Source organism: Sminthopsis crassicaudata, chromosome 4 (assembly GCF_048593235.1).
Source record: "Sminthopsis crassicaudata isolate SCR6 chromosome 4, ASM4859323v1, whole genome shotgun sequence".
Classification (NCBI taxonomy): Eukaryota; Metazoa; Chordata; class Mammalia; order Dasyuromorphia; family Dasyuridae; genus Sminthopsis; species Sminthopsis crassicaudata.
Window position 1 is genome coordinate 33,201,237 of NC_133620.1, and position 25,640 is coordinate 33,226,876.

The following is a 25,640-nucleotide window of genomic DNA, read 5'->3' on the forward strand; positions in this document are numbered from 1 at the left end:
TTGATCAAAACCATCTCTACCCCCCAAGGATTTTATGGCCTAGCAGTGATTCATGCCTTTTGGTAGCTGAATTTTGATCTATCCAAAGTCAAGTTTTTAAATAAGAGTTCTTAACTCTTTTGTTTTAAAAGCAGGCTGGTAAAATCAATGGATGACTTCTCAGAATAAAGTAGATCACTTATATTTATAATTAAAGGAAATGCTAAATTTCAGTATGAGATAATTTCTTTTAAAGCCTTACTATTTTCATCCAAATTCAGCAATTCCCTGCAATCGATCCATGGACATCAGGGTCTGTGGTTCTAACGACAGGTCTTCATAGCAAAGAGCCATCTAATGTGAATTGATAGAGACTCTGTGGTTCTATCCATATTCTCAGAAAAATCCCACTAAAACAAAAAGGGGAGGTTTCATTAATTCATTCATTCATGTAGCATCCCTCTTTCTGTCTCTCTGTCTTCCTTTCTCTGTCTCTTTCTGTCTCTGTCTATTCAACTGTCTATCCACTTATCTATCAGCTTATTTCTTTCCCCATTTTTCTGTCTATTACAAACTGGGTTTGAGGAACATTCCAGTATCTTTGGTGTTTGAGCCTCCAGCTAGACACCTCCTTCTTTTAGAATGTTTCAAGGAAACCCTATACCATATTATTCTCTCATCCACAAGTACAATAAACAAGAGTGTTATGGCCTATACTTTCTCTTGATCTTTCCTTCTAACTCCTATCATCTTGAAGATCAGCTCGCATTATTTTCTTATGCGTTTGACCTTAGCCAACAAAAAGCAAGGCTACTTTGGATGGACTTCAATCTCTATTCTTCAATCCTGTCTTACCATGGTGTAGCAGCCTCCACATTGCCACAATATCCCATGTGACCCATAGCTGACATGATTCTGAAATTAAATAAGCGGTACACTGAAACCCCCCCTTTAAAATAAAACAAAACAAAACAAAAAAAACCCAAAACAATTCATCCCTTTGGTCCATTCAATTCCCCACCTAAGCAACTGCTTTCATGTAGTTTAAGTCCTGAATGAAAGCTAGATTATAATGAGGCAGAAATCTGATGTGCAAAATGCGCCAGTTGGCTAGAATTCCTACTTTAGAGTGGTAGGGGGAAAATAATAATTCATCGATCCCACGGCCAGCTGATTTGGTCTGTCACATTCTCTGATGAAAAAGTAAAAGTTTGCCCAAGTTTTGCTCCCTCTGCCATTAACAGATGGCATACAGATGTAAGCATAAGCTGCGCCTCTCAGGCCACAAGCAAAGGGTGAGAGACGCTCCCCTGTGGACATCCTTAAAGGCCATAAGCTGGAGAAGGACAAATGAAAAGGCCCAGAGCCGGTGTTAATTACGCAGAAACCACACAGAAAGTGCTGGCTGTTACCGAGTTGAGAGGTTGGGCATCCCTTCTTCCCCAGATAAAAGGGCTGATATGAAAACATTTTGCAGGGGACAATGAAGCGGAGATTAGCATAATCTTCCTCAGTATCCTCAGTAAGCTATCCATGAGTGAGCTGCTTTGCTTTCTTTCTTTTTTTGTCTTCTTCTCTCATTCCTTTGACTCTAATGTCTGGATTTAAGGAACGGCATTGTCAGGAGGGGCTTTGTCCTTGAAGCCTGACAGTTGTGTTTTTCCCGCCTTTATATGATCATCCCCATCGCTTATATACTCCTCTTTACGAAATAGACAATGAGAAGAAAACAAAAATGAAGTGTGTGTTCATTGATAGAACCATTCTGTTCTTTATTTTTAATCCAGATTCATCAGTTCATGTGTTTGTGTCTGGGTGTGAGCTTATGTGTGCACTCACTGATACGCTTTTTCTCTCGCTGCCGCTTAAATAAGGAGACATCTCTTTAATTTGATGCTAAGGGAAATGTAAAGGAAGAAGGCTGAACCTTTGGAGATTTATGGGTCTTTTAAGGGGAATAAAAAGAAATTGCAATGTATTCTTTCCCTCTGCACCCAGATCTTTTAAAACACCGAACTCACCACTGGTGCATTAAAATTGTTGAGTCCGATGTGTGACTATTTTGAAAGCCCTGATTTTTTTTTCTCTTGAGCCTTAACCACTAGCAACAAGGCAGCTTTTAATGGGGTTCTCTCCGGGGCTGGTTCAGTGGCTAATTCTCTGGCCTGTTGGTCACTTTGATCCTGAGTGCCCTGTTTTAAGTCTTGCTAGGACTGGTTAAGCTAGTGCTCCGTCCCCGCCAGGCGAACTCGAGGGGTTCTGGAAGTCAGGAGGCACCATTCTCTCAGATCAAAATGAGAGAAAAAAAATAGGGCTGAGGTCAGGGAACTCAACAGACCCCCGGAAGCTCTTCAGTTGTACAGCTGGAGATGGTCTCTTATGTATTTGAGAATTCGTCATTAGGATTCTGACAAAGGCAGTGTAGGATGGGATGGCTGCAGGGCAGGCTCTTTGAAACATCTTCCTGATAAAAAACCCCAACTTCTGGCTGGCTTGACAGGAGACAAGGCAAGTACAAGGGGAGCATTAAAAAACAGCTTAAGTCTATTGATGGCCCAGGAAGGGTTGGGATGGAAGAAGGGAGGATTGGAGTGAAAATCCCAAAGTTCACAATGGGGTCAAATAGTTTTCAATAAGGGGAGGAGAAAGAATAGCCCATGATTTTTGGAGGATTGGAAACCCCGCCATCAGGAAATAGGGTAGAAAGAACATTGAATGACCTGGGATTGAAACCTAGCTTTGCCACTCACAAATTGTATGACTTTGGACAAATCTTAATTTTTTGGGACTCAGTTTCCCCAAAAGAAAAATGAAGAAGCCATTGGGTGAACTCTGAGACAATTGTTCTGACTTGAAATCTTATGACCTTTGGGCCACAAGACATATAGTCAAATCCAAGTTTCCATTATTGGTACTCTCATATTCTTCCTTGAACTTTAAATTGCACTGTGACTTGGGACAGTGTTTTATGAATAAATGGTCCAAAGTTATGGGTAAACTGCATTTCACCTCTCGATTGTCTCTAGGGATTCTTTTTTGGAATTCAAAGTAATGGAGTTAGTTCCCTTGTTTGCACAGACACAATATTCTTCTCTTTCTATTTCAAGGTAGATTAAGAGAATGACAGGGGATTCTTTGAAATGTTAAAAAGGAAAACTAGTTTTTGTCGTTCAAACATTTTCAGTCATGTTTGACTCTTTTTGACCCCATTTGGAGTTTTCTTGACAAAGATTCTAGAGTTATTTGCCATCACCTTCTCTAGCGTATTTTATAGATGAAGAAATTGAAGCAAACAGAGAAGTGGCTTTTCCAGGGTCACACAGCTAAGAAGTTTCTAAGGTGAGATTTGAACTCAGGAAAATGAGTCTTTGACTCCAGGCATGGAACTCTATCCACTACACTATTAACTGCTCATTAATTATTCTTTATTTTTTAATTGTTTTTTTTTCTTTTTTATTATCCCTATTTTTTTTATTAAAGCTTTTTATTTTCAAAACATATGCATGGACAATTTTTCAACATTGATCTTTGAAAAACCTTGTGTTCCCCTTTCCTCCACCCCCTTCCCCAAATGGCAAATAATCCAATATATGTTAAACATGGTAAAAATATATATGTTAAATCCAATAAATGCATACATTATCTTACTGCACAAGAAAAATCAGATCAAAAAGGAAAAAAAATGAGAAAGAAAATAAAATTCAAGCAAACCATAACAAAAAAGAGTGAAAATGCTATGCTGTGAAGTATGCTCAGTTCCCACAGTCCTCTATCTGGGTGTAGATTGCTCTCTTCAGCACAAGATCATTGAAATTGGCCTGAATAAACTCATTATTGGAAAGAGCCATATCCATCAGAATTGATCATTGTATGATCTTCTTGTTGCCATGTACGATGATCTCCAGGTTCTGTTAATTTCACTTAGCATCAATTCATATTATTCTCTCCAGGCCTCCTATTTATTATTTCTTACTACTTCTGAAAAGGATTTTTGTTTTTACTGTTTGTCAGTGAATAGATATGAACATATTTTCTTTTTAAAATATCAGAACGGGGTTATGTAGGATGGCAACTGTTGAGCTAAGTTCCAGGGGAACCTTAGAAGGAAGCTTTATAAACTCAGATTAAAAAAATAAAGATGGTCTCCCCCCTTTACTTTATCTTGCCTTACTTTTTTTTTATGCTTTTCTGCAATAGTATCCCTTAGTATAGAGGAAATGGACAGCAGTGCTAGTGCATGGTGCTGGTGCCAGTTTAAATACCGAAGGGCTGATTGTTAAATTTTCAGTGTATTTATTTATATCTTGGAAGTTGGCAAATGGTATAAAACATTCCTTGATTTATTATTTTATTGATTTTCTAGACTTAAGAAAGTGACATAGAAGATGATACTCATGTTGATAATATTTAAAAGTGGGCCATGAAACATTTTTGAGGGAAGAGACAGTTGTCAAACATTCATCGGCACAGAGCTTGGGATAGTAGAGAGAATTAGATTTGGAATTAAAGAAAAATGGGTCAGATTACTTTACCTTTAAGATCTTACATTATATCATCTTTAAGATTCCTCCCAGCCTTCAGGATTCTATGGATAGATTTTTCATGCTAGATTTTCATTAGGAAATCAATCATCAGATGAGAATTGAGTAGCAGATATGAAAATTATAGGGATATAAAATGATGTCAGGATGATGATTGTTGTCTTTAAATATTATACACTCCCAATGATGAGTAAGAAATATATCAATCAACCAATAAGCATTTGTACCTACTATGTGCCAGGTATTGTGCTAAGTACTATAGATACAAAAAGAGGCAAAAGATAAAACTTTGCCCTCAGAGAGCTAACAATCTAATGGGGAAGACAACATGCAAACAAATATATACAAACAAGCCAAATACAAGATAAATAGTAAATAATTAACAGAGGGAAAGTGTGCAACTATATGCAGTAAATAGAGCTGTTGGGCCGGAAGTTAGAAAGACTTGAATTCAAATGTGGTCTTAGATACCAGTTGTGTGATTCTGGGCACCAAATTAATCCTATTTCCCCTAATTTCCTCATCTGTGAAATGAACTGGAGAAGGAATTAACAAACCATTCCAGTGTCTTTACCAAGAAAACAGGAAAACAACATTAAAATATAACCAGACACACCTCTTTTGCTATTTTCTACATATCTATTATTTATAAAATGTTTTATTGATGCCTTCTGATTTTTATACCATAGCTGTCCTTGATATATTGTCTACACATTGAATCTTCTCTTGCAAAAAAAAAAAAAAGTGAAATGGTAAAGGGAAATGTTACAAACAAACCATATCTGTTAATTCACAGGCATTTTGAATCTATTGTTTCCTGTCTCTCACCTAAAAGGACACATCTCTATATCTGTTCCTTGCAAACACAGTTAATTGCTGTATTTAATGTGTGTCTGGTTACATTTTAACGTTGTTTTCTTGAGGTTTACTGTGGTCATTATGTATCAAGTTTTGCTTTAGTCATTCTATGCTTCCTCAATTCTTTGTTTCTTTCAATGAAAGAAGGTTTGATAACATTCACATGTAATAATTTGTCCAACCATCCTAATGTGATGGGCACCCAGTTCTTTTCCAGTTTTTTTGCACTTCTGTGAACATTTGGGTGGATAGAGAGCCTTTCTTAATGTTTTTGATCCTCTTGTGGAGGATATATGCTTTTCTTGTATAACTAAATTGTTTTCTGCAATACTTGGAACAATTCAAGTATGGTAAATTGCCCTCACATGCAAAAATTTGTCAGATGGCAAGTAAGCCAATATATGTTAAACATATTAAAATATATGTTAAATCATATATATATATACATATTTATACAATTATCTTGATGCACAAGAAAATAAATCAGATCAAAAAGGGGAAAAAAGAGAAAGAAAATAAAATGGAAGCAAACAACAACAGAAAGAGTTAAAATGTTATGTTGTGATCCATATTCAGTTCCCACAGTCCCCTTTCTGGGTGCAGATGGCTCTCTTCATCACAAGATCATTGGGACTGGCCTGAATCATCTCAATGTTGGAAAGAGCCACGTCCATCAGAACTGATCATCATATGATCTTGTTGTTTCCATGTACAATGATTTCCCGGTTCTTCTCATTACCCTTAGCATCAGTTCATATAAGACTCTCCAGACCTCTCTGAAATAATCATGTGTATCATTTCTTCTAGAACAATAATATTTCATAACATTCATTATTATTATTATTCAGCTATTCTCCAACTGATGGGCATCCACTTGGTTTCCAGTTTTTTGTCACTACAAAAGGGCTTCCACAAACATTTTTGCACATATGGATCCCTTTCCCTTCTTTACAATCTCTTTGGGATATAAGCCCAGTAGAAACACTGATGAATCAAAGAGGGTGCACATTTTGATAGCCTTTTGGGCATAGTTCCATATTGCTCTCCAGAATAATTGGATCAGTTCACAATTCCAACCACAATGTATCAGTGTCCCAGTTTTCCCATATCCTCTGTAACTTTCATCATTATCTTTTCTTGTCATCTTAGTCAACCTGAGAGGTTAATGAATTAAGTGTTTAATAAACGTTTGCTGAATACTAATTACATCATTTACTCAAACACTAGGTCCTTTCTTTTTCTTTCTTTTATATTTCTCTTTCTCCACATATAACTCATCTGTGCCTCTTCTCCTTAAACTTCCTCTCCCACCAGGGGAATATTTTCCCCTTTCCTCACTAGTAAAAAAACATCATTTAGATTTAGTACTCTTGATTGTAATGTTTGATATACTTGAAAGGATATTGGATTTAGAGTCAGAGGGATTTGGGGTTTCCTTCATGCTGCTTGACCTGGGTATAGAGCTTTTTGCTTGTTTGTTTGCTTTTTGCCCTGGGAGCAAAAAGTACATTCTTCTAGGTGATACTATTATGCTCTTCCAAATAAATGATACTTATATGAAGATATGATGCAGATTATTAGATTTCATCTTGACTTGGTACTATCCAAAATTTTTTCTCCAGGGTGTCATTTGGCAAGTCTGTCTTAGGGCAAACACACGCATAAAAAAATCACCAGGATTTTACAATCTCCTGAACTTAAAAAGGCTGCCTCCAAGCCAGGGCATATCTATCTCTGGATCATTATTTAGTCACTTATGACCAGGCAAAGAAACTCAAAGCACAAGATGCAGTCAGAGACCCCAAACTTAGCTTACAAAATGGAGCCCTCTGCTTTCAGTGTCCCATAGGAGAAGAACTAATGCTGTTGGGGTTGAGAAGGTTTTAACTTTGTAAGAAATCTCAAACTGAGGTGGTACTACCCAGAGAGAAGAAGAAAGTGAAGACAAAAGGGGAAATCACTTCCCTTCTTAAGGTCCATTTGAGGCAGATAGTCCTCTGAGTAAAGTGGCAACATCTCTTCCACTTGTACCAAAGAAGAATATTTGATATTGCCATACCCAATATGAATATGAAATGAATAATAGTAATGGGGAGACCACAACCCCTGGAAGAAGTCTACTCATTTACAAGTGAGAAATTGGAAGTATAAATCATTAGTACAAAGAGTTTCTGGGTTAGGAAACTATCTCTGCCAATGCAGAAGTCTTTAATTTTGAGTCTTAAAGCGTTGCTTAAAGTAACAAGAAGTTAATTGACTTGTTCAGAGTTATAAAGGCAAGTATGTACTAGAGCAGGGATATCTTCCTGGCTTCAAAATTGGTTCTTTATCCACAAAGCCATATAGCCTCTCACTATTTCCATGGACAACTCTATTAATCAGTTTTTTTTAATACCAAATTTAACTTTGTCTCTGAGCAACTTTTTTACTTTGCTCCTGGTTCTTGGAGCCCTTTTAAGTTGGTCTTTTGCTCCACTGAATTTAAACTCAATTTTTGTTCACAATTTTAGTCTTAATTTTAAACTGTATTTTTATCATCATTAAACTGTAGAGAGCCAAGTATATTTGAAACAAGTAATCTTACAACAAGGTGTTAACTCAATAGAATTAAGATAATGATTCTCTAGTTTACATGTATTTAGCACTTAGCATAGTTCTACAAGTTGACACCTATTCTACAAGATCGACACCTATGATTATGTACTTATAATAGAGTATATAAAAACTAAGAGATCTGGACAGGAAGAGAGACTTGAAGATAAAGACCCTCATGGTGGCTGTCCTGTCTCCTTCACTTATCCACTAAGGCCAAAGCCCATCTGAAGGTCCCCCAGAAAGGTAGCCCAGCCCTAGGTGAAGGAGACAGACTGTAAAGGCAATAATAAAGACTTTGGACTTTATTCCTGACTATTCTTTTGGTGATTATTCTGCTAAAACCAAGGCCCATTCCTCCAAATGGGAAGACCTCCAAAAAGCTACCTTTTTGTCATCAATACAATGCAAATATGACAAGTCTTATATTCTCTAAAAATCTCAATATTGCTGAAGATATGGCCTGCTATAGAGACTTATCTGAATGCTTAGCTTTTTCTCTATTAGGCAAGAGATAGCATTGGACTCTGAATCACAAAAACCTGGGTTGGAATCCTAACTAAGACCTTTATTAGCTGAGGATGGAGAATGGGTTGGTGACCTACCTGTGCTATTCTGGGCAAGTCATTTAACTTTCTGGGACATCATCTTCCTTATACAGAAATAAGGAAGAGTTGGATTTGTATATATATATCAACATACCTACATACACACACTTATGTGCTGTGTGCATATACATGTTTGTGCACACATGCAAATCTCCATATATGTGCATATTAGCAACACACATATGTAGACATATATACAAATATGTATTCCACGTGTGAGTTTATACATCATTAAAGATATCTTTGATACATCAATAAGTCATTTTCATAGAGACTTTACAAAACTGAGAAAGGCATATGGGCTGGGAGTTGTTGATATCTTTTCAGTTTCTCTTTCTGGGTAACAATAATACCATCCATGATCTTTTCCATTCTTTTGGATTCTTCTGTTTTATCTTGAAAATTGATTCCTGCATGCCTTTACAATTCTTTTCCTTCCAGCTCACACGTAGTTTTGGGGCCCTACAAATAATTGATACTTGCATAGAACTGTATGGAAAATGTTATTGGTAACACTCTAAGACTATAAATTTCAGAGCAGGAGCTAATTTGCATTAGGAGAGGCAGTTTCTTTACTGAAAGTTCTGTGTATCAATAGAATAACAGATTCAGGCCCCTTTCTCCCTCTCTAATAGTAGTGTGCTCTCTCTTGGTCTCTCTGTCTCTGTCTCTGTCTCTTTGTCTTCTCTCTCCACACACAAGTAATAAATATATGTCTATGTTTGTGGGTAGGATATATAAGTTGTTGATCAGATAAATCTGGCTTTACTTAGTTCTGGGTTCAAATACATACATAAGTATACACACATATATGTATATATATAAACACAAAAATACACATTTATGTGTTATAGCCATGTATGTGTATGCATATCTATATATAGTATGCATGCATATATACACATTGTATGCATGCATGTCCATATTTACACATGCATAGACATCTTCATATATCACACAATGCATATGTGTATATTTATATGCATTTCATGGTCATGTGTGCAATGCATGCAATAAACCTTCACACCAGTGTGCATGTATACACATGTATACATGTATGCATGTCCATACACATGTGTGTAGATAATGCACATATGTATGTATGCATATTATGAACTCATAAAATCTCATCTGACTCTCAGAATAACTCAGCAATATAGGCACTTTTAGAGCTGGAAGAGAAATTGAAGATTCTCTTTCAAATATTTGCAATTTACATACAGGGAAAATGAAGTTCAGAGAGCTTTTTGAATGAGCCAATATCACACAGTGACTTCATGGCTGAAGCCACTTTATTAAAAAGTCAGGATGCAACACTGGGCACTCAAAAGGAGGAAAGGTTTGTGGGTCTAAGACAATACGTTGGTAGCTTTGGATCATCCATTCTCTTCCTGCTGTTGATTGGCTGTGGCTCACTGAGGTGTGTACAATAGACTTTTTGGTGTTAGAGCTCAGCTTCAATCAACTGCCATCCTATATGCACCACTTTCAAGAAATAGGACTTTTTTAGATGACCTGAGGGCAGATGGGTCAGGAGAACTACTGGTTGTAGTGGCCAGCCCCATTTCAATGTGGCTATATTGTGTGTTGTCCTTGGTGACTGTCTCTTTGTTTTGGTGAAATGCCATGGAAACAAGCTGTTATCACACTTATCACAATATTTCCAAAGTAGCCCAGCAGGAGAAAGAATATCCAAGAGAGAGTGACTAGAATGTAGAATTGCAGCAGATGAGGCTAGGAAGGGTGGAGGAAGAATGGGCTTTAGGATTAGCAGCAGGGGTTTTCTTGGTAAATGAGGCATCTGTGCTCATTGTTTTATTTTATTTTTTTATTTTTTTGATAGCCTATGAGCTAGTAAAAGCACAAACAGGTGTTTGTGTGCAACTTTGTGCACTTGCAATGGGAGGATGATGGACGGGTTTAAAATGTGGATAGCCAGTCAAGAAGCATTTATTAAGTACTTATTGTGTGCACGGAACTAAACACTGGGAATAGAAATTTAAGTATGAACATAGTCCCTGCCTGCAGGGAGTTTACACGTGAATGGAAAAAGACACCACACAAAAGACAGAAGAAATGTGAGAAGGGAAACAAAGATAACTAGTACTAAGGAATAGATGAGAAGGTTCAGAGTACAACTTGGAAAGCAGAGAGATAGGCTGGCACCTGCCTGCAGTGGGAGCTTGAGGAGGAACCATCTGATCAGAGAGAGGGAGCCATGATTATTGAGAGGATAGGCTTCAGGTTGAAGAGATTTGGGAGCGCTGGGAAAGGAACTTCTGAGAAGAATGTGACATGGCTCATGGCCACTTTGAGTGGAGAGTCAGCTGAGTGTATGTTCTGAGGATTTTGAGAGTTCTGAAAATTTATAACCCTTGAAGATCATTTCTCTTTAGTAGATAGTAGATTTAAGGATTACAGGGATCTTGCAGAATGAAAAGATGTTTGGTTTTGGGGACAGATATTCTGGGTTCATGTTTGACATGTGCCTATGTGTGATCTTTGTCAGGTCCTTTTATCTTCCTGGTCCTCAGTTTACCAATCTGTGAAATGGGAGGGTTGGACTACAGATGGCCTTTGAAAGCTTTGACAGCTTTAGATCTATGATATGATCACAGGGAGCATCATTTTAGAGTTTGTAGGGATCTTAAGAGATCATCTGGTCCAAAACCTTTATTTTCCAGACGAGAAAACTGAGACCTGGGTAACTGAAGTACCTCTAGTTACTTATGTAGTGCATGTCAAAGGCCGAATTGTGACATCATCCCATTCTAAATACAGGAAGTGCTCAATTTTATCACTAGTGAAGTAGATGCGGGACTTAACTCATCAACAATAATAAATAACATTTATATAACACTTCAAGGTTCATGAAGAGTTTATGAATTTCATTTCCTTTGAACCTCACAACACTCATGGGAGGTAGGTACTATTATTATCCCCATTTTACAAATGAGGAAATTGAGGCAGATAAAACTTCAGTAATTTGACTAAGATCACACAGCTAAAATCTTGTAAATTAGTTTGGGACTCAGTTCTTCCTGACTCCAGACCCAGAGTTCTATGCACTGTACCATGTAGCTGCCTCATCTACATGTCACTGATTATTGTCATGTGATAATGGCTTTAATACAGGCCTGATCAGATGAAGATGCATATGTGTATATCAAACATCCAGGAATATATGCCTGGATGGATGGATATTTCTAGATGTATTTGTGTGTATACAGATACAGTAGGCAAACACATAGTTGCATATTTACCTGCTCTATGGATATGTATGTGTATGTTTTATACACATACCTATACACACATGTATATCATTCATATTCATCTATGTATACAATATGCCCACATATGCTATATATACACCTATAGACACACATACACACCATCTACTTATATACATATACGTGTGTGTATGTTTATCAGTTGCATCCTTTCCTCTAGAATGTAAGTGCTTTACTAGTAAGGGGCTTACTTTTTTCTTTTATCGTTTTACTCACAGTGCTTTGCATGTAGAAGGTACTTAATAAATGCTTTCTGAAATAATTGTATAAATCTGTATACATATATTGGATTTAACATATATTTCTACCATGTTAAACATATATTAAGCTACTTGCCACCTAGGGGAGGATGTGGGGGAAGGGAGGGAAAATTGGAACACAGCGTTTTGCAAGGGGCTAATGCTAAAGAATTATCCACATATATGTTTTGAAAAATAAAAACCTCTAATAAAGATTTTTTTAAAAATGCTTTTTGAATTGGTTGCCACTTGCACCTGTGTGATCCTAGAGAGAGCATGGTAGAGTGTTAGCCTGGAGTTAGAACGATAATCCCATCTCAATTACTCATAAACTTGCCATCCTGGACAAGTTACTAAGCCCCACAGTGCTTAGTTTCTCCATTTGTAAAATTATTGGAGTTGTTCATCCTCAGTTCTCAAAGAGGTCCAATGACGTCAGGAGGGTGACATGTGAATTGGATTTAAGTGAGACAGAACTGTGCAAAGCCCTCAGTCTCACTAGCTCTTTCAGAGTCATCAGAGTTCAGTGGCAAAACAGGTCAGGATGATTGGAGATGGTTCAGCATCTGTAAAATGGGCATAATTATTAACCCTTACCTCCCAGAGCTGTTGCAAGCATCAGATGAGGCAACATGTGAAATGCCTCATAACCCTTAACGGCTATTTAAATAGTCTCCAGATTTTAGCTGCTTTATGTGCAAAGACAAGGAGGCTGAGGGAGACAGAATCTGATGTCTTTTCTAGCATCTGTCATCTTATGGATTGGCTTGATTAAGTACTGTGGAGTATCAAAGAGAACCTTCACCTCAAAGAACTTACATTCTAGTTAGAAATCCCAGACTCACACAAAGAAAACAACCAGCAAACAATCGAAGATGTTCATCCCCCCAACTAGTGAATCAAGGAGTTAACCTCAAGGGAGGTCAAACAAGGGAGAAGTGGATTGGACTTTGGTCTGTGCCCACTATGATCCCATGATTCCCTCTCCATCTTTCCCAATATTTTCTTTGCCTTGAAAACATGAGTTTGGGAGCCTTCCCTGGCTTCATCTTCAGGATGTAGTTCAAACTTCAATTAGGCTAGCAGCCATCGAGAGCTGACAGACCCACTCCTTTTACGTATTTGTACAGACAGGAAAGCAAGTCTGTATTTGGGTTGTGTTTTTTGCAGGGTTTGAAGTTGTGTTCAAAGATATTGAAAAAATTGAATGACTGAGGACACAGCCTAGAATTCTGCCCTTCAGTTTATGTGCAGAATCAAAAACATGCAAAGTTGGGGAGTATCTGAGCTTCATCTGATCAGGCATACATTAAAGTCGAAAAAGAAAGCGCAGAAATAGGAACCTTGTCAGTTTGAATGTTAGTTAAATAAGTACATAAGATAAACAGTTCAGGGAGGGTTATGTAGTTGAATTTTCAATTGGAATATGTTTGGAACAGATGCAACAGCATGTTGCAGGAGCTGCAGCCTATCTGGTTTGTACACAGGAGCTCCTGGGAAGGGGATGGGGGTAGGGGCTTGTGTAGTTTCCCCCCACTGCTTCTGGCATTTTGGCCAATTTTACCCATGTTCATCTTACCATCTTCATTCTGCTGAAGCGTCTGGGGAACCGTCACCCATCTCTGTGTCCTGAAAAACACAGAATTCATCCTAGGATGTCCATTGGTTTGGTGCTGAAAAGCTCTCCTCACACCAACCAAAATGCAGTTACAACAGAAAGTATTTAATTATGCTGAAGTTACCTGGACACAAGAGAATTTTTGGGGGGTTCAGAAACTGGCAGGATCTAACAAATCAAAGGATGTCAGCATTGGATTTCAATAAAATTCAATGCAATATTCATTTAGTAACTATTTACTGTATATTCAGCACTTGGTTAAATGCTGGAAATATAAAGACAATAAAGAAAAGTCTCTGCCTTTAAAGGGATTTCATTCTACTTGGAGGGAGCAACATGTATACTGACAGGAGGGGGTATACTCAAGCAAATCACATCCTGACTCTTTGCTTCTTCATTGGCTGTTTTCCAGTCCTTCTCACGTCTACCTACTGTCTTCCCTGGCTTTCTTTATTAAAACAGCCCCCATTCTACCTTTTTCTGGAAGCCTTTTACATTTCTCTTAGTGCTTTAGCTTTGTGATTACCTCTCATTTGCCAGTCAATGTGCATTTATTAAGTGCCTTCTGTGTTCCAGGAATTGCTAAACACTGACACAGAGAAAGGCAAAAGACAGAATCTGGACTTGAGAAATTCACAATTGAATGGGGAGACAACACACAATCATGTAGAAAAAAAGATCTTTATAGGAAAAGTAAAGGGTAGGGGGGGATGAACACAGGGAGGATGCGAGATAAATTAAATGGCATTGGAAAAGGTTTCCATTAAGGGTAGAGAAAAGAAAAGCCAGGGAACTTGGACACTTTGGGGAAAAAATTGCACTTATAAATTTAATCTACTTTATTAGATGGAGACAGAGATAAAGAGGGAAATTCCAGACTCACACAAATGAAATAATCAGTAAACAAAAGAAGATCCAGGGGATAGCCAGAAAACATTGGCTCTATGTATTTCTGGTATTCATGGACACAGTTGTTTGCATGGTTCCCTATTACAAGGTAGCTCCTTGAGTGAGGGATCAGTAATTGTACTTTTTACTGTATTCACAACACTAAACTCTGTCCTGTAGTGAGTGCTTAATAAATGTCTGTTGATCCAGTTTCCTGACTAAAAGTGACTTTCAAGATCAGGTTATCCCTCTCATTTTACAGTAAAGAAAATGACACACACAAAAAGACATTGACCTGTGAAAAATCTCACACTTTCATTCTCCTTACCTTGCAGATCTAAAATCCAAAGCCAGGATTCTCTCCCCCCCCCCATCAAATGTATTCTTCTGTTACCTATCCACAATTACTTCTGCTTTCAAGCTCTAATAATTGGTGTACATCTCTCATTGGTGTACATCTCTCAATATGTTCATGTTGTTGCTGCCATTCCCTGTTTCCTTGATCATTCTCTTAAGTTCCTCAACTTTAGTCTTCCTTTTCTCTGCACCCCCATCTCCTGCTAACTTCCTTTAGAACTTCATTGTTTATGCTAGTAGTTCTTCTACCACTGACCTTAGGGGCTCATAGATTTAGAGCTTGAATGGGACCTTAGAGGCAGTAGTGTGGTGGTAAATGTTTAACAAATGACTCTCAGGAAAAAAAATAACTGTTTGCACTTTTAAGTTTAATCTACATCATTAGCATTTTTTCCATCACTTTCCTAAGCCCAGACAATCAATAAAACAATAAATCAAGTCCTGATTTGTAGAAGGCCTATTTCAGAGGTGTAAATCCTCACGCTCCGATTTAGTCATTGGCTCTCTGGAGATGGCAGAGGTAACTATAGCATACTTGTACTTCTTCAGGGTCATCAAGTCAAATCTGTTTATTTTACAGATCAGGAAACTGATATCCTCAGGGAGTAAATAATTTATTTAACAATATAGATTTAGAACTAGAAAGGACTTACTAGGTCATCCCATTCAATGTCCCCATTTTGCAATGGAGAAAAATAAAGCAGATAAAGGTGAATTGACTTGCCCAGGATTACAGAGCTAGAAAGCATCTAGAGTGGAATTAGAATTCAAATTTTCCTAAATTCTTGCCTAATACTCTATGCAAATTCCCCTCCTGCTTCTCCCCCACACTTTATGGCAGTTTCTCAGTTGCTTCAAACCTCCATGTTTATTTTATTATTGTTCCAGGGTTTTTGTTTTGTTTTTTGGCCATTGGGGTTAAGTGACTTGCCCAGGCTCACACAACTTATAACTGTTAAGTGTCTCAGGCTGGATCTGTACTTAGGTCCTCTTGACTCCAGGACCAGCACTCTATCTGTGGTACCATGTCTCTGTCCTAACATGTTTGTTTTACTAAGAACGTGTCACAGCATGCACCTATCATGCTACCTTACCTTTTACTGTCCCCCCTTTAACATCAAAATGCACCTCTTTTTTTTGAAAATTCACTATCATTCTTCCCCCAACTAAACTATTTCAAGACCTCCAATCTCACGGAGGCATCCTAACTGCCCCCTTTATTCTAGTTTCAATTGCCTTCTCTGTCCCCTCATCTTAGTCTAGGCTCACCATTGATTGGATTGCCGCCAGACTGAAGTCCCTCATTCCTTTCCCCTCTTCCAGCTATTCCTGCCATGTCATTCTTTACCTGTGGTTAACCCCCACCAACTGCTATGTCTGCTCCTGACCATTGAGCTGTTGAGGGTTGCTGTGAAAAGCCTCAAAATTCCATTCTCTGCCCATTATATTCAGTTTTAAACTCCCTAACCTCAGTTGGGCCCTTAGTGCTGTTCAGCAATCCTTTTATTCTACCCTTATTGATTCTCTGTCTTGTTTCCCATAACAACTGTTTCAGACCTGTTCCTCTCTCCTCAAGCTCTCAATTTCTTCAGGGCCCTCTGTGCTCAAAGCACATGACCTCAATGGCTACTCCTTTAAATTCATACCCCCACGCCAGCAATGTCTCATCATTTTCACCTGTTCTTTATTCTTACCTATAGTCTCACAGGAAGGAGGTCATAGGTCCACAGATTTAGAGTTGGAACGTACCTTGGAAATCATCTAGTCTTTCCCTCTCTCTCTGTTTACAAATAAGGAAACTGAGGCTTATACATTTGAGTCCTTCAAAAAAAATACATCATTTTGGATGTTAAAAGACTTCTATCAACTCCAGATGCTATCACTTATTAGTTGTTCAGCTACAAGCAAATCCTGAAATTGTTTGCTCATTGGTAAACTGATGGTCAGACTTGTTTTGGTTTTGTATTTCTATGCCCAGCACTCAGCCCTTATAGAGGATGGCTCATGGTAAATAAATTCTACTCATTCATTGAAACACATAGCAAAATATCAAATGTTTCTGAAATGCTGAACATTTTTATTACAAATTGGCATTGCAATCTACCACTACACCTGTCTCAGAGAGCAAAAGATTAGAAAAAAGATGGTCAGGAATTGATATGTTATCATACTAAATGGTGTCCACAGTCTCTTGAGAGAAAAATGAGGTTTGCCTTGGTACAGATTCAGAGAATCTTAAGGGTTTTTAATTTAACTCCTTTTATCTTATAAAAATCTTTTATCTTATAAACTTATCTTATAGTTAAGGAAACTGAGGTCTAGAAATTCCCAAGGTTATAAGATTAGCTATAGTAAGTTTAACTCTTTAAATCTTTGAAGTAAATATTCCAGTGTAAAAGTTACCCGATCTGAATGGATAAATGGAATTGGAAGTGCTTGCCTTTGGCTGCTAACACTAGGAAAGGGAAATACAGCCAGTGGGAGCTTGATAATGGCACTAGAAAAAAGAATGCTGTAAGCTCCTCAGGGTACCCCAGATTCTGAAGGGAGATGCAGCCCTTCTGACCTTGAGGGAGGGAGTCAGAGTGTCAATATTTTAATGGGATCATTGTGACAAAGTCAGGTCTAAAATTCAGAGATAGACCAGTGGTTTTTTTTATATAGCTTTCTAGGATTTGTGAAGTGTTTTCCTGAATCAGAATTATCCTTTGAGGTAAAAGGTAGTGTATTATTAGCTACAGCTTACAGTTGAGGAAATAGAGGCATAGAAAGGTTAAGGGATTTTCTCGAGTTCACACAAACACACAACCAGTGTGTAAGATTCCAATTTAAATCTTCCTTATTCCACATGCAATGTTCTTTCTACTATATATTATTTCTCTAAAGCTTCATTAAGGAGGAGGTGTGAATTTCTGGGCATTGAAGAATGGCAGGCTTTGTTTAGGGTATAAGCATAAGCAAAAGGTGTAGAGAAAGACATGAAGATGACTTATTTGTGGGGTAATAATGCACTTGGATTAGACTTGATGGTTCCTCCTCCAGGGATAAAAAAGGAGTCATCTAGATAGAAAGAGAATAGAATGATTAATGAGGTCATAAAGAGGTAGGGACTTGTCATGGAAGAAATTCTGTCAACCCTAATATTTTCCTTTCTATGGCCTGGAGCTAACACTGGTACATTAGGAAAAATGGTAACTTTGAAGTTAAAGGTTTGGGGTTTTGAATTTTAGCTGTGCCATTCACTACCTATCTCTGTGACTTTGGCCAAGATGCTTATCTCACTTTCCTCATTTGTAAGATGAGCTAGATCATCTCTAGCAGCCATTCTAATGATAAATCTATGAATTTTATGAGTTTACTCATTATTGGCTTATACATAGATGTCTAGGATCTGCTCACACTAACATGGTGTAATTGTAAAAGGTGCTAGTCCTCTTTTACTCTGGAATAGATATTCCTTTGGTTGTAAAAACATTCATAATTCATCTACTTGCTCAGTTCAACTCTCTCTTTGCCTCATTCACTTGCAAGGAATCTTGGTGACTCCTTTGCTCACAGTGCCTGGAAAAGGAAGGGGCGTCTACAACCTTGGACATTTTCAAAGTTTGGGTGAGCAAGTCACAGAATTCAAGAATCAGCATCCAGGTCACATTTTTTAGTCAGCACGCAATTGATGCACTGGGAAGCAAGGAGTGATCTTTTTTGTCTTTTTTTTTGGACATGTATGCATATATTGTATTTAATTTATACTTTAACATATTTAACATGTATTGGTCAACCTGCCATCTTTGTTGGGGGGGAAGGAGGGGAAAAATTGGAACAAGGAATTTGGCAATTGTCAATGCTGTAAAATTACCCATGCATATATCTGGTAAATAAAAACTATTAAAAAAAAAAAAAGAAAAAGAAAAAAGAAAAAAAGATTTTACTAGTAAGGGACAGAGCCAGAATTTGAATACAGATCCTCTATGTCCAAAATTCAAACTCTTCATTGTACCACATAGTTATTGTATGTATTATTCTTTTTGCCTCAGTTTTTGTTGCTGTGCATCACCTAAGGAGTCTTTCCATATTTTTCCTCAATTCTTCACATTTGTTAGGCTTTGTAGTGTGCTAATATTAATTTATTATTTTCATGTACCATGCCCTGTTCAGATATTTCCCAATTGTTAAGCAAATATTTGTTTTCTGTCTTTTTTATTATCACAAATGATGCTGCTATGAACATTTTTATACCTGTGGATTTTGTTCACAACTTCTTATAACCAAGTCTGTTAGTCTTTGAGTATTAATTAATGGAATGAAGGAGGTAGGCCCACATAGAAACACTGAAAATATCATCTTCAGTGCAAATTCAGGCCAACAAAAAACATTAGGCACTTCTGGAATATCTCTGAATGAAGACCAAATTCTTACTTCTCATGTAAATCAGCTGAGAGGAAAGAATATATAAGGATACAGAATCATTGAAACCCATGGCTAGAAGGAACCTTCAAGGCTTTCTCATCTGTCTGATTATAGATGATATTTATATAGCTTTCTGAGGTTTGCAAAGCATTTTACAGGCATTATTTCACTAGATCTTCACAACAGCCCTGGGAGGTAAAATAATATAGGGATTGTTCTTTCATCTTACAGATGAAGAAACTGAGGCTCAGAGAGATTAAATGATTTGTGACCTTCACACTATGGGCTACTCACTTCATCACTCTTAGTCTGTGTTTTCTCAACTATAAAATGATAGAGTTGGATTAGATTTCCTGAGATCCTTCATTTCTCCAATTATGATCTCTTCTATAGCCTCCTCTATAGCCATGCAATTAATGTCAGAGACGGAATTGGGACATAGATCTCTCTATCTTGGCTTCAAGTCAGGTGATCCTTCCTCTAAATTCCCTCTACAGGAAAAATCTTTATGGTAAAAGGATTTCCCCTCCCTCTATAATATCCTATGTGCCTGTGATATCCATCTTCTACTCAAATCCTTCCAATTCCAAAGCAGAATAGGGAGACACTAATGAAAATGAAGGAATAGAGTAAAAGAAAGGCTAACTTTGGAAATTCTTGAATGTACTTGTCTCAGTTTTATATTCATAAACATTTACACTGTGAACTTGAGTAAGTGACTCCACCTTCCTGAGTCTCAGATTGCACATCTGTAAAATGGGAAGAGTCACCCCCCTTATCAAGGTTCCATAAAATCATGAGAAAACTCTGTAGGAAACATTTCTCTTTAACTCTCTCTATACACTTACACCCAAATCCCTGCTTCGGAAGGAACTGAAAAGTTTATACTTCTCTTAAAAAACATTTAGCTTTCCAACTGCATCCTCAAGAAGTATTTATATACAAGACACACCCGGCAGTTTGGTAGTGAACATGTGGGTCTTCAGACCAGGTGTTCACTAGGGAGCTAACAAGTCAGGGCATTAAGTCAGGGCATTATGTGAGTAGGTATAATAAAGGCTTTTAAGATTACACGTGGCTGTTCTTGAGCGTGCTACTGGTTATTAAACTATAGATTCAAGAAATCATGGCCAAAGACCTTTTAAGGCCTCAGAGAAGGCGAGCTGGTTAGAGTTGACACTGCAATGGTCAGTGGTCAAAGGTGCTCTGTTGGGCCTAGGGCAGACTGGTAATAGTAACTGCCAGGAGGGCATGTTACAAATGGCGACCAGAAGTTTGGAGTAATAAAGAATTACTTTCCAATTCCTTTCTAGGGGAAGCAATATGTTTTTACTATCCAGGGATACTGAGGCCTGGGAACAATGGAAGGGACTGTGAGGCCCATTCTCCCTCTCTCTCCCTTGCACAGACATGTATGCATATGGTCTCTCTCTCTGTGCCTGCCCCAGGAATGAAGAAGGAAAAAGGAGCAGTTTAGGGAAATTTGAGAACTGGGTAGTGCTAGAGAAGAGCACCAGAAGACAGTTTTTCCTCTCCATGCAAAGGTTTTAAGGTCCAAGGAAGAAGAGGAATGTTTCTAGAGAAAGGTAGAGGGGCAGCTAGGTGGCACAGTGGATAGAGCACCAGCCTTGAATTCAGGAGGACCCAGACACTTAACACTTCCTGGCTGTGTGACCCTGGGCAAGTCACTTAACCTCAGCCTCAGGGGGGGAAAAAAAAGAAAGTTAGAATATAGTATATTTGGATTGATTGGTACTTCCAACAAGACGGTACCACAAGAGGCCATTTCCTTCATTTCCCTGTCTCTGGTTCTTTATATAATTCTGGGTGTCTGAGATTCTGGTTCTCTTGTTCAGAAGATATTGCTAAAGCTAATCTCAGTGATCTTTTGCTAATAGGAAATGGTCTTCCCCAATCTTTTCCCCTTCACCAGCCTCTGACTTGACCCCCAAAGCTTCTCTCTATTGATTCTTTTTACTTGACTTTTCTTGATTTTCTTCTTGAGCCCTTCCTGGAGCTTCTAGGGCCCAGACTGCCCCATTAACGGCCTTTGGCCATCCAATCATGTGGATCCCTTTTCTCTCTGAGACACAGATACCAGAAGGCAAGGATGTGCCCTGGGCAATGGAAGGATCCTTCTCTTTCTCTCACCCTTTCAGATCTATGGGATTATAAAATGTTAAGGACTGGAAGGGACTTCAGAAATCATCTAATCTAAACTGTCTCCCCATTTACAGTTAGAAAACCATGTCCTACAAAGAAGGGAAAATGAGTTGCCTAAAATTCTATAGGAGGTCAGTTCAATATTGTGTCCAGATCTCTTGGTTCTTAAGCAACTGTTCATTCCACTTCACAGGTGATACAGAAAGCCAGAACCCTTCCCCTTTTCATCCAGCTGACCCAGGAGTCCTATGCTCCAGTCCTAACTTCCACACTGTGCCCCAGACTGCTGTAGTGCCCTGTCCTGGTCGGGCTCTGCTGCCAGGGGTGAGTCTTAGGACAGGTATTCCTCTTTTATAGTCAACATTGAGGACCTCAACAGGCCTGTGGTGCTGGTGCACAAACTTTCCATGGGAGTGTTGGGAGGCAGGGGGCCCAAGCCTGTGGTCGGTGTGGACGTGGTGCTGTTTGTGGCTAACTTTGTTGCTGCTGCTGCTGCTGCACTTTTTTCTTATTTGCCTTCCGTTCCTTTGCCCAAAGGTTCTGGAACCAAATCTTCACCTGCTTCTCGGTGAGTCCCAGACTGATGGACAGTTCAGCTTTCCTCCGGATGATGATATATTGGCTATAGTGGAACTCCTTTTTCCAGCTCCAGACGCTGGTGATCTGTATACACTACTCGGTACTTGTCCTTGGTTCGTGTCTTACCGCTGCTGTGGACCGCTGACCCACTGTGCCGCATCCACTTGTAGGGCATGCGCCTCTGCCCACTGGGGGACAGTGGCGCCCCTGGGGTGCTCAAGGAGGCTGGCAGGAGGCCCAGGCCAGAGCCTGGGGGAGCCTGGACGGCCCCCAAATCTGCAGGGCTGTAGCTGATCTGGGCCGGGGTGGCAGCAGGAACAGCGAGGCCTGGCCCATAGGTAGTCCAGTCATCCTTGGCTGGGGAGTATAGTGAAGACCAGGCCACCCCAGCCAGCCCCTGAAAAGGGTCGTTGTTAATCCCCTGGACGTGTTGGTAGCTGGCAAAGTCTGAGTACTGAGTTGGAGGGGCAGAAGGCATGTAGCTCTGGGGGCTGAGGTTGAGCCTGGGTGCCGAGGGGGTTGGGGTACATGTTGGCATCCTTCTGAAGCAGATAACCCACATACATCTTTGGTGGGGAGCCCCCGGTGCATGCTGGGCACTGCTGCCACCTCCCAGCTCCCTTGGCTCCTACCCCGTCCCAGTCCCATCCTCCAAGGAGTGATCTTAGGGAGCATCCTTTGAGACTCCAGATCAACATCATTATCCATCAATAGTTCCATGTCTGTTCATGAACTTGATGGAACCAATAATATTTGAAAATGAGCCAAGTTTTCACCATACTCCATTGGAGAATATGGAGAATAGGGGAGAGTATGTTACAATATATTGAGGGAAATTTGTTCTTGCTATATCCTTTTTTTGGGAAAATTAAATTGTTTTCCAGTGACATGTTTAAAAAGATTAACACTCATTTAAAAAATAGTAGTTCCAATTTACTAGATCTTTGAGGTGAATATTCTCATGAAGAAGTTAGCTAATATTAAGAAAATACATGGAATTAGAAGTGCTTGTCTTTGGCCCCTAACACTGGTGGACAGGGAACATAACAGTGAGCGACTGATCGTGGCTCTAGAGGAAACGCTGGTTAGAGTACCCAAACCCAGAAGGAAAATGTAGCCCCTCTTGCCTTGAGGGAGTGAGTCAGAAAGTACATGTTCTACTGGGCATCCTTGAGGCCAGCTAACTCAGCACCCTAACTTTACAGAAGAACATGGAATTGAGAGCGGTTAAATGCATTGCTCCAGGTCACACTGTTACTAAATAAGAGAGATAGCATTTGAATCTGCTTAAGTCCACATATGTTGAAACACAAATTCTAATTCAAACATTCTCATTGTATTTTTATTCTTTTTACTGTAATACTGCCTAATTTTATAAAAGTGAAGTGATGATATTGTGATGATGATGCTTATTTAGGGATATCCTGGTGAGAAAAATCACAATACAAATCAATATAGTCCCTGTAGCTTAGTCCCAGGGAATTTCCAAGGGACATAGTCAGGGTATATCAGAGAAGTGGGTCTTCTTGATTCTGTGAACAGGTCTCCAGCACTTCTGCTCATGTTATTGTTGTCATTATCATTGTTTTGGCTTCCAGCCTACCTAATTGACCCTGCCTTGAGAAATACACCTAAGATTTCTCTGTAAGAGGTAAAAGCTCCCTTCCTAGTCATCCTTGGTACCTGTCAAGCATCAGAAAGTGAAATGTCCTTATTGGTCTTGAGAATATCCCTATGCTCTCAATCTTGGTGATCTCACAGAAAGAGAGATACACACATACACATAAGAACAGAAGACAGAGAGATACACAGAGAGACAGAGATGAGACAGACAGAGCAAGAGAGATAGAGAGAAAGATAGAGATACACAGCTACAGAAAGAGACACAGGCAGAGAGAGAATGACAGAGATAGAAAGAGAAAGAATCATTAAATCTAATACTTTGAGAGGTTAAGAGCTTACTTGATTAAAAAGAGAATTTTTAAATTTTCCTTCCCCCCAAAAGGTCATATGTCATCAGACTCACAACAATGTCCTTGTGAGATTGTCTCCAGGTTCTCTCACAGTCCCACAGAAACCACTATTTTTGCCATGGCTTTTGCTTAAAGCCTTAGGACATAGTCTAATGCTATTACCTGTAGTTCTCAACCCAGACCAGAGATGCTGTCAACAGGTGCTAGAACTCATTCTGGCAGATTGCTGATCAGGTTTGATGTGAGCTTCTAGCCGAAAGCTACCTTGTCTTAGCCATAAGCTGCTCAGAAGTATCTTGGATATTTGGTCTTTTTTTTTTTTTCCGAGCCTCATTATAATTCTGATAAAAGAGGAACATTGAGTTTGCAAATACCAGCACATGCCAAGATGGATTGTCAAATAAGTGACATTTTGGATCATTCTGATGCACACTTCAGAGTTTAGATGTTAGAATGCAGGAGCACACCAGGCTGTGAAATTGCCATCTTCTCTAAATCCTACAGCTCCAGCAGAGGAAAGGCATCTAAGGACAAAGTCATCCCCCCAAAAATACTAACATCCAAACTCACAATTAGGACTTGAAAGTATCAAATCAAAGGGGAAAAATCTTCAGAGAAAAAATTGCTTTGCCTGAAAGGATTGTGGGTGATTTTTAAGAGGTTATAGAGAATCCATCAGAGCAATTTCCACAGTGCTGGAGAAAGGCAAATGTTCCAAAAGGGAAGGAAACAAATATTGTCAACTGTGAACTAGAAATTTTGGTTTTTCATTCCTGACATAATTCTAAAAGTCATTATGTCTTCTTCCTTTTCAAAAGGATGTTTTTATTTTATGTTTCTCAATTAAATTGCAATGACAATTGCAATTTCTCAATTGCGTCTAAAAACAATTTCTAAAAAATTTAAAAAATAATTTTTGAGTTTTTATAATTTCTCAATTCCTTTCTTCTCTGTTTCCCCCTCCACAAGAAATCATTTTACTATAGATTATGCTATTAACAATCAAAGAAAGATATTTACGTATTAGTCCTATTGCAAAAAAAAAAAGATCACCCCCCCAAAAAAACCCTACAAAACATATACACAAGAAAAATAAGTTAAAAAATAATTCAATCTGCTTTCACACTCTATTTGTGCTTTCTCTGGCGATGGATAGCATTCTTCACCATATATCCTTCAGAATTGTCATATCATATTACTGAGAACAGCTAAATCATTCAGTTGATCATTTTACAATGTTGTTGCTTTCTAGGAGACATTATTAATGGAATGGTTAGGAAACATCAAGGAAAGGTAGTGGTGATAGGAGCATAGTTTCCCCAAGAATAGAATATGGAAGAATAACAATATTTCTCCCCCCTTTTAAATTGAGTCACTAGACTAATAAGTCAGGAATTTTGTGTTTCCTGCAAAAGAGAATACTGAAAATATATGTCAGAAAAAAAGCTTTATTTCATCCAAAATGACAAATTTTGTAATTTTCAAATAGAGATTGGTAGACATAGCTTCCGTCTGCATTGTGCTTCAAGTATATTATAGTGGGGATCC

The 25,640-nt window shown here is 38.6% G+C and overlaps 1 pseudogene; it reads right to left on the minus strand.

Moving 5' to 3' along the window:
- Positions 1 to 21,871: 21,871 nt before the first annotated feature.
- LOC141540576 (homeobox protein CDX-1 pseudogene) lies at positions 21,872 to 22,685 on the minus strand (annotated as a pseudogene).
- Positions 22,686 to 25,640: the final 2,955 nt, after the last annotated feature.